The sequence below is a fragment of the Chrysemys picta genome, chromosome 9, assembly GCF_011386835.1.
Source record: "Chrysemys picta bellii isolate R12L10 chromosome 9, ASM1138683v2, whole genome shotgun sequence".
Taxonomy (NCBI): domain Eukaryota; kingdom Metazoa; phylum Chordata; order Testudines; family Emydidae; genus Chrysemys; species Chrysemys picta.
In genome coordinates, this window is record NC_088799.1 from 51833949 (window position 1) to 51847726 (window position 13778).

Sequence of the window (13778 nt, forward strand, 5' to 3'; positions counted from 1 at the left end):
CAACGGCACCAGGCTTCATTCAGGCTGAGAGAAAAAAACAAACCCGATGTGTTTCTAACAAGCCATTTTTAAAACTACACATCCCCTCCCACCCCGCAGCAGAAAGCATAAGAGCAATGCCTCTGCTTTTTCAAGCAATCGTACCTCCCTAATGCCTTGTCTCAGATACCCCAAGAGGTCGAGCGGCAGAGGGCATGGTGGTACTTTGCTCACGCTCTGCCTACAATCTCCCATCCACAGTGTGGCTGGATGTTTCTGCACAAATTACCATAATGAAATAGTTACATTGACATTTACCGTGTCATTGTTAGGATCTGGAATTAACACCACCTGTTGTGATGAATGGGGCAGTTCACGACTCACTTAGAACTGCTGTTTCAGTCTCTCTGCAGTGGATCGTGTTCAAAAGGTTTTCTTCACATCTATAATAGCTAGAAATTTGGGGGGGGGGGGGGGGCTAAATCTTGAGCTGCCGTAAATCGGTGTAGCTCCACTGAAGTGTGTAGGGTGACACCAGCCTAGGACCTGGGCCTTTGTTTATAAATGAAAGCTTAAAATCTTCAGAAATTGGCAGAGGCACCTGGGGCAGTGTATCATTGTGTGTCTTCATGCCCTGGCTCAGCCCCATGGGACACATCCAGCAACCATCCCTCTGCACCATGGGAAGGAAAGATGCTGGCTGCAAGGAGCAGGAGCTCTGGGTGCTGATGGCTAGAGATGGCTATGAGCACAAGCGGGGTGGCTGGCAAGCTAGACACTTTGGACAAGATCCTCACCCTCATCCCAGTCCCTTTACGCTGTGTAAAAGGGCCGGAGTGGTGTAAAGGGACCCTACGAGCCCTGGTTGCTTCAGGGGGAGATTCCTCTAGTGCAGGCACTGTGGAAAGAGCAATAGGGCTGCCATAAGATGATTCCTTCACCAGCTCTGGTGCAGGGGTGTGGCTGGAGGTGGTAGGGGATATGTTGGGGTTGAATTCGAGACACACAGTGCTGTGGAGATTTGGGGTATACTGAGACCCGCAGGGCACCCTGGGGAGGTGGCTGTGATTTACACAGGCTCTTGGGGCTGTCGAAGATGAAACCAGCCTGCAGAGTAGCCTGGGGTCAGGAGGGGGGAAAGGTGCCATCAATCTCCACCAGGCTCACCATGATACATCTAACCCCATGGAGTGCTCACAGAGGGCGGGCAGAAGGCACTCCACTTTGGTCCAACTCTCCTCCCACTGAATTTAAAGGCACCAACCCACTGATGAACAGGGGGACAGAGGGGAGTTAAGCTAGCACTGAGTACTTCTGAAAACCCCACCCAGAGGTTCAGAAAAAACAGCCCATCCGTTCCGCAAATACCTTGTACTGTGAGGCCCTCATGTTACCTTGACTAGTTTTGCAAGTCATGTGGAGAAGGAGAAGAGGGTGGATTTCCTTTGAACAGTCAGAACAATTTGGAAATTGCTATTATGGGTGTACGTTGTATTTGCCAACAAAGTAAATATGAGCTATAGGTAATTTCATGGGAGTAGCAGTGATAACATTCAAGGGCTATAATGGGCCCAGTGATTAGGTTTGAGATAAATTAACACTGGGCAGATAAAGGAGGTGTGTCATGAAACAAAGATTATTGAAGGGTGCGGTTACAAAGCCACCTCCCATTTTGCAATTTTGGTAAAGCCCTGTAAATACTGTTATGCCTCAAGACAAAAGCCAACCACTATCTGCGTAGGTGATGGAGATGCTTCATCTTTGGGTAGGTTGCTTCACGGTTTCTGGTACCTTCCTCTGAAGCAGCTGGTACTGAACTCTGTTGGTGTCAGCACAGTGGACTAAATGGATCATTGGTCTGATGCACTATGGAAGTTCCTATGTTCCTAAAATCTATCATCTGACCTTCTCAGCCCTTTGAATAGAGGACATCCCAGGGACATGCTTAGAGAGAGGGGTATGGCCAGAGCTCTCTATTGAGCTCCAACTATTCCCAGCTGCAGAATGCCTTCTAGGGGCTGTTACAGATGAATGTCAAGCAAAGAAATCTTTAGCAGACGTTCACTGAGCATGCTCAGTAATAATTTGCCAATTACCTATAGCTTTATAATTACCCAACCAATTTTTTTAAGCTTTGTTGTGAGCCTCCAGAACAAGGAGCACATGTGCAAGTTAAAAAACCCAGCTGCTTTTGCATTATCTGTGGGAAGGGAGGGAGAATGCATTTTTACAAAAGGAAAATTTTTTTCCATCTTAAGTAACTCAGAAATGACTACGTGGATTTTCCTCAAATTTTGGGGTGGGTGGAGGTGGGGGAATCACATTGCAGCTGAGATGGAGCGTAGACAATTTCAGCCTAAAATGAGAATTTTTCAGAAAGGACACAGCAAGGGAAAACGGGAAAGAACTGAAACTGGTTTACAACTTTAACTGCAGCATTTAGTACAAGCTACCACTGCGATAGGTGTTCCTGTGGGCTTTGAGTCTCCTGTATTCACAGCTGTGATGGTAATCAAGGCATAAGAAATGGCAACCAGCTAACTTCTGGCTGATTATTACAGTATTCTAAGGGCTCAAGGATGAGTGAGCTGAAGCCCTGAGTACTGCAATAATCCTTTAAAAATGCAGTGCTTGGGGTGTGCACTCAGCACGACTGACATGGATGTAGATTTGCCATTCAGCTTGAAAACTCCCCCATGACCCTGTTTTTGGAATTCCTTCCTCCGCGGCAGCTTTTGAGGACAGAAAACTGAATATGAAGAGAGGAAGGAGACAGAAATAAAGGGACCACGTCTAGCTCTGGTGTAAGGAAGCACAACTCCACTGATGTTGGTGGAGCTGTGCCCCCAACACAGATGAATTTGGCCCCAAGATGTTAAACAGCATAAAGCTTGTAGTATGTCAATCAGTTTAGAATCAGTGCACTGGCTCACGGCTGGAGGATGTTGCTGGGGGACAGTACTTTTGTATTAGTATATTATACCCCCGTTTGTTTGATGGGGATCTCGTCACAAGTCACCAAGTAAATGAGAAGGGATTTACCGCAGCAGCATGAGAGCTAGGGAACTGTTCAGATTGTGACAGCTAGAGAGGTCTAGGAAACCCCTATGCTAGTGCTGCCTCAGTGGCAAATCACCAGTCCAACACAGATTTCCAAAGGCATTCAGACTGACCACTCACCCCTACCACACCTGCCCTACATGCACCTACTCCACTTCTCCCTTCAGGCAGTGACCTCTGAGGTTAGGCAGCTCAGCTGCACTGAGCTAGTTTGCACACTACATACTACAAATCTGCTTTTAGGGGGTAGAAGTCCTGCAACTCCACATGGCCGGGGGTATTTGCTGCCCCCTCTCTGATCTGCTGTCCAATGAGAAAATTTAGCAGAAAGAACAGAAGGACCTGGCATCTCCTCTCCTTTCCCCCACTCCCTTCATCATCTGTGCTACCCTTTTCCTCTCTATGGTGGATTCCAAACTTACCCTTAGCAGGGCTGGTTCTCCATGCTGTGATGCAGGGAGCCCTTCAAGCTCAGTTGCATGGGTAACATTTTCAAAAGCCAAAGGGACCAAGGAGCCCACTGAAAGGCAATGGAAGTTGCTTAGGTGCTTTTGAAAATTGTACCTGGTGTAACTTACAACATAGTGGAAATGGGCTGACATAGCATTGTTTGGATCTGGATTAGATTTAGGCTAAGCTTTGGGGATCAGGTACAAACATTTAGAAGCCATGTTAACTGGATTTGACAGCACCCAAATCCTGTAAAGATCAGCGGGACTTGCAAGGTTTCATCCACGCTGGAAACCAAAAATATGCCCCTCACAGTCTGGGATTCAATTCATGACCAAAATTTTAGGGGTGTGTGCAGAAGGATCACAGTGTTTTGGCTCATCTCTGACTATATGTTTCAGTTTGAAATGAACAGCAGGTAGAAAAGAGATGCATTGGGATCAGATAGTACAGTGAGGGGAAAGAACGAGACAAAAGATACCAACAGTGCAACTGAGTGAGGGGAGAGGAAAAAGGGCACAGAGCGAGGTGTGAGAGGAGCTAAAAGAATAGAGCCGCAGAGCAGAGGAAGGAGAGAGCACCCTTGAAGAACAGAGCAGGGCAGCAGGCTGAGTGGTACGGGGGAGTCGAGCAATAGAGGAAGGAGGAAATGGGTACATGCCACAGAGAAAGGGGAGCACTAAGGAATGGGCAGACATAATAGAGGACAGGAAGGGGCACTCGCTCATCCAACAAGCAAGTGGTGGAGATTTTCCAGTAGATAAAGGAGACATAAATCCTTCCAATAAAACTATCCTCTAGCTCACTTGTGTCTCTGCTCAGGGCATATATTTTAGGCGCAGCAGGGGCTGCCAGTGATCGGGGAATTGAGGGAGAGGATGCACCATGGCAGCTTAGCCTCCATGTCAGGACTGGGGTTTTGAGGGCTGGCAGAGAATGGCAAACCGACAGGAGAGGTTGAGGGGAGAAAAAAGGCAGGAGTGACACTGACCCCTCACTTCTGGCCTGCACAGTTCCTCTCCAGCAATCTACCTCCAGCCTCTGGCAGCATTTTGGCAGCATTACAAGGGGTAGGAATGGAGGGGGGAATCGTGTGCAGGCTGAGTAAAATAAACAGTCTGGGTCAAACTCCCTCCTGGTATAACTCTCAATGTCACGAGAATTATGCCAGGAGAAAACCTGGGCTACAGTTCACATACCAGTAACCCCCTCGTATTCACTGGTGTACAGACAGGGACAACTGGGAGTAAATGCTATGGAAAACACCTTCCTGAGCTTGTAGCTGGTGTTAAGCTGTCCTGCTCACCTGAGGTTTATACGTAAGACAGTCTCCTCTCCCAGCAAAGGCAGAAAATACATTTTTGAGTGTTCCTTCCTTTGGAAATAAAAGTCTTAACACATGATTTTAAAAACCTTCTTTGGTGTTCATCAGAGAGAAAGAGAGGGGGGTTGTATTGATTTTGTGGTTGGTTTGCTGGGGGGAAAAATGCTGTTTGTCATTTCTCCATTCATAGTGGTCGAGACTTTCAGTAGAGCTGGTTGCAAAATGTGATTATTTCTACAGAAAATGTATAGGTAGAAGTGGCCAGGAATCAGAATTTCTCTTCTGCAGGAAAGCCCAATATTTTGGAGGGGAAATTCTGAATTGGTACAAAAAGTCAAATAATTGAGATTTTCAGCAAAATACAATTTTTGAAAACATTCATTTTAGGTCAATTGAAATGTTTTGATTTGATTTTGACTTTTTTATTTTATTTTATTTTACATATTTACATTTTATTTTATTTTGTTTTATAATTTATAATATAAAATAAAATATATCTTGAATCAAAAAGTTGTTTTGAACTGAAAAAGCAAAAACATTTGTTTCCTTATCATAAGAACATAAGAACGGCCGTACTGGGTCAGACCAAAGGTCCATCTAGCCCAGTATCCTGTCTACCAACAGTGGCCAATGCCAGGTGCCCCAGAGGGAGTGAACCTAACAGGTAAAAATCAAGTGATCTATCTCCTGCCATCCATCTCCACCCTCTGACAAACAGAGGCTAGGGACACCATTCCTTACCCATCCTGGCTATTCGCCATTAATGGACTTAACCTCCATGAATTTATCCAGTTCTCTTTTAAATGCTGTTATAGTCCTAGCCTTCACAACCTCTTCAGGCAAGGAGTTCCACAAGTTGACTGTGCGCTGTGTGAAGAAGAACTTCCTTCTATTTGTTTTAAACCTGCTGCCCATTAATTTCATTTGGTGGCCCCTAGTTCTTGTATTATGGGAATAAGTAAATAACTTTTCCTTATCCACTTTCTCCACATCACTCATGATTTTATATACCTCTATCATATCCCCCCTTAGTCTCCTCTTTTCCAAGCTGAAAAGTCCTAGCCTCTTTAATCTCTCCTCATATGGAACCCGTTCCAAACCCCTAATCATTTTATTTGCCCGTCTCTGAACCTTTTCTAGTGCCAGTATATCTTTTTTGAGATGAGGAGATCACATCTATACGCAGTATTCAAGATGTGAGCATACCATCGATTTATATAAGGGCAATAATATATTCTCTGTCTTATTCTCTATCCCCTTTTTAATGATTCCTAACATCCTGTTTGTTTTTTTGACCGCCTCTGCACACTGCATGGACATTTTCAGAGAATTATCCACGATGACTCCAAGATCTTTTTCCTGACTTGTTGTAGCTAAATTAGCCCCCATCATATTGTATGTATAGTTGGGGTTATTTTTTCCAATGTGCATTACTTTACATTTATCCACATTAAATTTCATTTGCCATTTTGTTGCCCAATCAGTTAGTTTTGTGAGATCTTTTTGAAGTTCTTCATAGTCTGCTTTGGTCCTATCTTTAGCAGTTTAGTATCATCTGCAAACTTTGCCACCTCACTGTTTACCCCTTTCTCCAGATTATTTATGAATAAGTTGAATAGGATTGGTCCTAGGACAGACCCTTGGGGAACACCACTAGTTACCCCTCTCCATTCTGAGAATTTACCATTTATTCCTACCCTTTGTTCCCTGTCTTTTAACCAGTTCTCAGTCCATGAAAGGACCTTCCTTTTTATCCCATGACAACTTAATTTACGTAAGAGCCTTTGGTGAGGGACCTTGTCAAAGGCTTTCTGGAAATCTAAGTACACCATGTCCACTGGATCCCCCTTGTCCATATGTTTGTTGACCCCTTCAAAGAACTCTAATAGATTAGTAAGACACGATTTCCCTTTACAGAAACTATGTTGACTTTTGCCCAACAATTTATGTTCTTCTAGGTGTCTGACAATTTTATTCTTTACTATTGTTTCAACTAATTTGCCCGGTACTGACGTTAGACTTTCCGGTCTGTAATTGCCAGGATCACCTCTAGAGCCCTTTTAAAATATTGACGTTATATTAGCTATCTTCCAGTCATTGGGTACAGAAGCCGATTTAAAGGACAGGTTATCAAAATGCTTTGTTTTACTTCTTTTTTCTGCAAAATATTTCATTGAAATTGGCACATTCTGTCAACAGATCAGCATTTTTGGATGGAAAAGTGTTCCATTGGAAAATTTTTCACCAGCTCTAGTTATAACGTATTAGCTAGCACTTTTTAAAAACAACCCCTTTTTGTTCTAGTCTAGACAAGCCCTTAGAGACCCATGCCAGCTATTGTAATTGGAGCAGCCCCTGGGCTGCTCTACCTTATACCAGGGCTGAAGCAGTTTGAGACTTTCCCCCACTCTTGTGCCAGGAGTATCTCAGTGCAGGAGAGAATATGACCTGTGATATTTTATGTTCACTTTGCAGTAGTGTTAATGCAGGCCCAATGTGCTGGGCAGTGCGGAGTCCGGCTATGATCTGACTATGTTGCATTTGGGATAATACAGTGTCGCATTGTTGCAGGTACAATTGTGTGAAAATAGTTGTTAAAAGGAGCTTTATTTCTATAAAAATTCCAACATTCTCTATGTGTGAACAGCTTTCATAGCGCTGTTAAGTAGGGGAGAGCTCAGGTTTTAAATTAACGTTCTAATACATGTGTGGATAACAGTTGTACCCATGTTCACTGCTACCCATATCTTTTCAGCACCTACCTACACTTCTGTGTAAAGCTATTGCAGTGAATGGCCTAGAAGTACCTGCTCACAGTTAATAAGCACCTATACAGGGAGACGATATCTGTTACGAAAAGGTTCTTTAAACTAGCAAAGACAATGAAATCCAGTGGCTGGAAAATGAAGTCCGTAAAGTACAAACTGGAAATAGGATGCTATTTTTTAACTGTGACGGTAACTGCAATTTGGAATTGCCGTCCTGAAACAAATTCCGAGACTTTGAAATTTGGTTTTGTCCCAAATTGGTATGAAAATTTAAAATAAGAAAATTTCATTCCATGAAATATTCTGAAACAATTTCCTTTGGATAAGGTTGAAATGTTTCATCATAATGTAATCATTTCTCCTTTTATTTTATAATGTGTAACCTTTCTGCCAGGTGTTGCTGGCAGCAAAAAGGGCCAGGTTCAGTTATTGAGGGATTCCTTCTGAAAATTTAAATAACACTGGCTCGAGCTCCCATGCAGAAACCTGAGAAACTATAACCGCCAACCTGGCAGGCTTGATAGTCAACACTATCACAAGCACTGAGTCCAGGGGTTTAAAACAAAGAGAACTTTATTAGGGAGGAATAAGGGGAGAACAGAACAAACCTGGAACAATCAGCAATTAATAAATGAACAATATTAGGTAAGATTCCCCCTCCCCCACCCTCCCCTGCCAGCAATAGTCCAAACCTCAGTCCTCCTCTGGCATCTGGGAGTGGCTGATGTGATCTAGCCACTTCTCTCCTCCCCAGCTCCCCACTGGCAGTTTGTTGTTGGCGGAGCTGGGGCATGGCCACAGCCCAACCAATTAGCACCCAGACCTGCCCAAATCTGAGCCTGTGTGAGCTCCCCTCCCTTCCCTGTGACAGCAGTGGATTGCTCCATCAGATGGGCAAGGAGGGGAGACATTGCTCCTGTGAGCGTCTCCCCAGCTGTTCTGGATTAGTCTGTAACTGCAACCCTCATCACACATGGAGGGAGGGGACATCACTGGGACTCAGTTGCCCCACAGACACCTGCCCAGGGTCCTCACAGCCTTGGAGAGTGGGGGGAGTGGGGCAGTGGGCAGCTAGGGACAACAGGAGTCAGAGCCAACCGACTGCAGCTTCGGGACAGAGAGGAACAGGCTGCTGCTTCTGCAGGGTAGGGAACAGCACATTACACGAGAGGTGATGGGGGTTGAGTAGCTGGGATAGGAAATGGGGCCCAGGGTGCTGGAGCCACAAAGGAGTCCAGCCAGGGTCAATGGTCATTGTCTATTCACCATAAGTTGGGGCCCTCCCAAATTTCCATTCTTAGCTATGTCACTCTGGCAGAGTCCAAATATTTGGGCAGGTCAGTCCCCAGCCCCTCTGGGAGGTTCTGTCTGAGCCCTACTTCCCGACCCAGCTGAAGGGATTTCAGCTTTGAGTGCTGGGTAGAAGGGGCCCACACCGGAGTTCTTCAAATAGGCTGCTGTTCTCTAAACCTCAGTGCTGCCACCTGCCTCAGTGTTCTCTGCCCCCTCAAAGCTGACTAGGATAAGCTCTGATTGCTGCCTTGAAGCCTGCACAGCTCAGCCTACCATCTGTGCACCATCCATTTTCTTGAAGCTGTCTTAGCTCTGTGCTTAGTCTTCAGAGAGGAATCAATATCACATAGGACCTTCAGCATCCTTCTTACCACAGAGACTTTCCAAACAGAACCCATTCCTCCTCTCTTCGCTCACTCTTGCTCTATCCTGGCACGGCTACCCACTGTGCCAGATTTCAATTTAGTGAGGATGACTCCTCACCCCAGGCACATTTGGTGCAGTTTCTTCTCCTTTCATTTCCCAACAAGGACAATAGTATTTTATTGTCCCCAAGCTCAAAACTTAACTGTATTTTAACCAAAATGCCCCCAAATTCTCACATAACTGAAATGCAAATGAGGCCTGGCCCATTTGGTCATTTTATCTTGCTCACCAACAGATGGCAGCAGAGAGCTCCCTCCCATATGGAGTCCCTTTCCACCTGGCATTCTCAAGCAGCTCTGAAATGCTCTTCTCCCACTCCACCAATAGGGGTCAGTAGCAAGCTCCCAACTCTCTAGGGCTTCAGGCCACCAGGTTTATATCTAATCTGACCTAATAGTCAAAATAAATAAATGGAGATATCCCATCTCCTAGAACTGGAAGGGACCTTGAAAGGCCATTGAGTCCAGCCCCCTGTCTTCACTAGCAGGACCAAGTATTGATTTTGCCCCAGTTCCTGAAGTGGTCCCCTCAAGGACTGAACTCACAACCCTGGATTCAGCAGGCCAATGCTCAAACCACTGAGCTATCCCCCCAAAAAACAGTTCAATCATTTCCTGTGAAAAATTCAGCAAACTTGATACCTTCTGGCGCTTTCTTCGAATCAGCCTTTTACTTCAGAGAAATTTTGACCAGCTCTAGTAATTAACCCCTTGCCTAAGGACATGGTGGATTCTCAAGTCGCTGTAGTCTTTAAATCAAACCTGAGTATCTTTCTAAAAGATCTGCTCTAGCTCAAATGGAAGCCATGGGTGTGATGCAGGAATTACTGTGTGATGTTCTCTGGCAAGCATTATGCAGGAGGTCAGACTACATGACCCTAACCATCCATTCTGGCCTTCAAATATATGAACACATTGTTTGGAAAGACTCCGTCTTTCCTGCTTACTTAGGGTCAGGTTGTGACAGGTCCATATGGCACCATGCAGTGAGGGAATGCACAAGAGCTCCTTCTCCAAACCCTGGCACAGCCTCTGCCATGACTGCAGTGCCTGCCATGGAGAGAGCAAAGAGACTCTTCCTTAGGCACCACAGAGAGGGTGGGCAGGAAGCAAGGTCTGAGCCCCACATCTCTTCACGCTGAGGTGCAGAATACGCCAGGTGTACGTGGGCAGCTGTCTCAGATCCCCTTGCCCTGGTCCCACTGGGGTAGGATTGTGCCTCCTTGTGGCACAGTTCCTCTAGACATCTGTATAGGGTGGCATGTCTCTGCTCTTCCCCCTATACCAGCCTATCACAATCTAACCTTTTCTTTCCCCAGGATCAATTAGATGCAAGGCAAAACGGTGGCCATATGATTTCCTACCACTAGATGGTGACAGCAGCACAAGCTTTAGGGCATGGCCAGTAGAAGAAAAGCCATTCATGAGACTATTCTGGGAGCTGAGCATCCCAGATATGCTAGGCCGTTGTGTCTGAGCAGGTGCAGGGGGGCCAAGAGAAAATGGCCGGGGGGCTCATGCCAAAACAACCCCTTCAGCGGGGATCTGCCTTTTCTTGGTACCTGTATGTGCACACATGTGGCTAGGCTGTAGTGGGAGAGAGAGCCATAGCAGAGCTGTGGATAACTGTGGGTCTTGTGTGCTGAGTCTCTTCCAATTGGATGTCTGTAGCACCCTCCCCCCACCTGGACTATGGCCCCAATCTCTGGACTGGGAACAGCTAGGGGCAGATCTGCCTCCGAAGAGAGTAGGAAATGCTGAGAGTTGTAGGCCACAGCACTCTCTGAGGGCAAAGGGAGAATGGCAAACAGAATCCTTGCAAGGACCCCAGGGAAAGCTAATCCTGCTGGTAAAAAGGGTAGATGTAGAGTATATAGAAGGCCCTTCGTTTTTGGGTTTTATTTTATTTAATATTTTCCAGAAATATATCAGTGTTTATTACTACAACAAAAAAAGTAAAAATCGGTGGAAAAAAACGAATAATATTTTTCCTGGAAAAATATCAGGGTTTATTATGGTGGATGGAAGGACAGGGGAAAAAAGTATTCAGTAGATTAATGCTTTGACGAATGGAATTCAATTTGGTTTGCTGTAAAACTAAAAGAGAACTCAAAATACGTCACCTCTGAGTTTAAGAAAACAATATATCTCTAATCCCCAAATAAAACTTTTCATTTGAATAAACAGTTTACTGTTGTAGACTTAGAACTATTAGTCTATAAATATTTACATTTAATAATTGGGCCACACAGTTTGCAGCGCATACGCTCAATTTCATCCTTTTCTCCAGCTTTTGTATTTTTTTAAACTTTTGAATCCTTCCTTGTGTTCTGAAACGTATTCTGATACAGATTTTCGTTTTCTTCCCATTTTAGGGTGTCAGATCTTTAAACAGTTATCTGCTAACAGCTTGAAATGTGTACGTGGTGGGTGTGAGAACCATCAGTACATTCAGAGGCTCATGCACTTCAGAGCTTGCGTGCCTGTTTATTTATTGTGTGTATTTTCTAGACTAATATATAGCCATACTTTAACAGGAAGCTTTGCATATACACACAGACTAATGTATTATCGTAATACATCTCACGTAATGTATTGTATTTTCCTAATAAAACAAGTTATTTTTTATATATTTGAATGATACAAAAGTAGGGTGAATATCAGAGAAAAAGAATAATACTTTTTGCAAAACCTGAGATTTTTTCGGTACAGAAACATTTAAATTGAAAATGAAGGGACAAGTGTATACAAACACCTGTAACCCTCATAACAGCTGTGCAGAGTGCTCAGTCCTCTCTTCATCTGCTGGTGGAAGGTCACTATCTGGATTGGTCTTTTAGGGGGCCAGAGAAAGTGCTAGCCACATATTTGTTGTTCTGATAGATGTTCCTGAAGGAAAAGCTGTGTTAGGTCACCCAGCCCATCTCCTTGCTAATGCAGGATTGCTTCCTCCAGTGCATTTACCAGTGACTTTTCCAGGCTAGCTGTAATAGCCCTGAGCACTGGAGGCTCCACCAAGTCCCTTAGAAGACAAGTCCCCATCCTAACCCTGTATGGCATTTGTTGTTCTCCCATCTTGTGGTTCTTCCTCAGCCAGCCATGGGTTTTCAAAATGAATTGTCAGTGGTTCAGTATGTTCCAGAAATAATCCCTTTAATACTCTAGTGTCATGACCAGAGCTTTGCCAGTCATTCCTACTGGTCAGAGCAGGAGTCAGTGTCAGGGGTCAAGGGTCAGAGCTGGAATTATAGTCAGTGAATCAAACCAAGGATCACAGTCAGAGCTGTGATCAGGAACAAGGCAGGAAGGCAGAAACCAGGAGCAAGACAGGAGGGCAGAGCTCAGGAATCAGGCAAAAAGTCAGGGTCCAATGAAGTAGCAGTTAACTAGGAATTCACTCAGCTGCTTAGACAACTTCTTGTGCCTCCTTCTGGCTTAAATAGCACAGCTGGACCAATAAGTAGTGACAGTCGCTCCTCCAATCAGGACACCTGTGGGGTCAGGGTTCCATTAGCCATCAGCCCAGTAGCTAAAAGTATACAGCCAGGAGGTGAAATTTGCCTGTAGGCTTGGGTTCAAGACCATGGATCACCCAGATTAGCTGATTTGTATATGTTCAGATTTTTCAAGTATTCCCTTATGTGCTTTATATATCAATGGCCATTTTTACTGGGATGTCCTTGCTTCCTACCTGTTCAAATTATTCTGTAATTCCTTGCTAAAGCTAGGGCTGGGTGAAATTTTTCAGACAAACTTTTATGGTCAAAAATGCAGATTCAGGTTGACTGAAACATTTTGCAAATGTTTGCTGAATTTGCCAGATTCTGTTGGTCCAAAACAAACAAAAAAATCAGAACATTTCATTTCTCTGTCTTCTAAATGAAATGTTTCAATCTTTTTATTCAAAATTACTTTTTGTTTTGACCTTTACTTTAGTTTTATAAAAAAGGTTAAAGAAAAAACCCTCAAAAAAGAAACAAAACAATGTGTTTTGGATCAAATGAAACATTTTGTTCAACTCAAAACCAAAGGTTTTGTACTTGTTCAGCTTGCTGAAAATTAAAAAAAAATGTTGTTTCAGATCAATTTGAAACAATTGTTTTTTTGTTCAGATGCTGAACTAGCGGGTTAACAAAAGATGTCAATATTTCAGCCATAAAATCAGTGTCCTCATCTCACAAGCATTTCTACCCTTACCCCATCCCCATTTGTTGCATTCATTGTAGAAATTTAAGGTCCAGTTCTGACCTTAGCTAATCGGGAACCAGCCCCTCACCTGGTGTAAACTGGTGCAATTCTAGTAAAATCAATGAAACTATGCAAGTTTACAACTAGTGCACAAGCAATTCACATGATGATTTCACTGTACTACCTATGATTTATGATTGTGCTAGAGATTCATACCGGGCCTTTTACAGGACTCTCAGCTACTATAACAGAAACTCTAAAATACAGGCTAGAAAGGATTCTGTTTGCTGC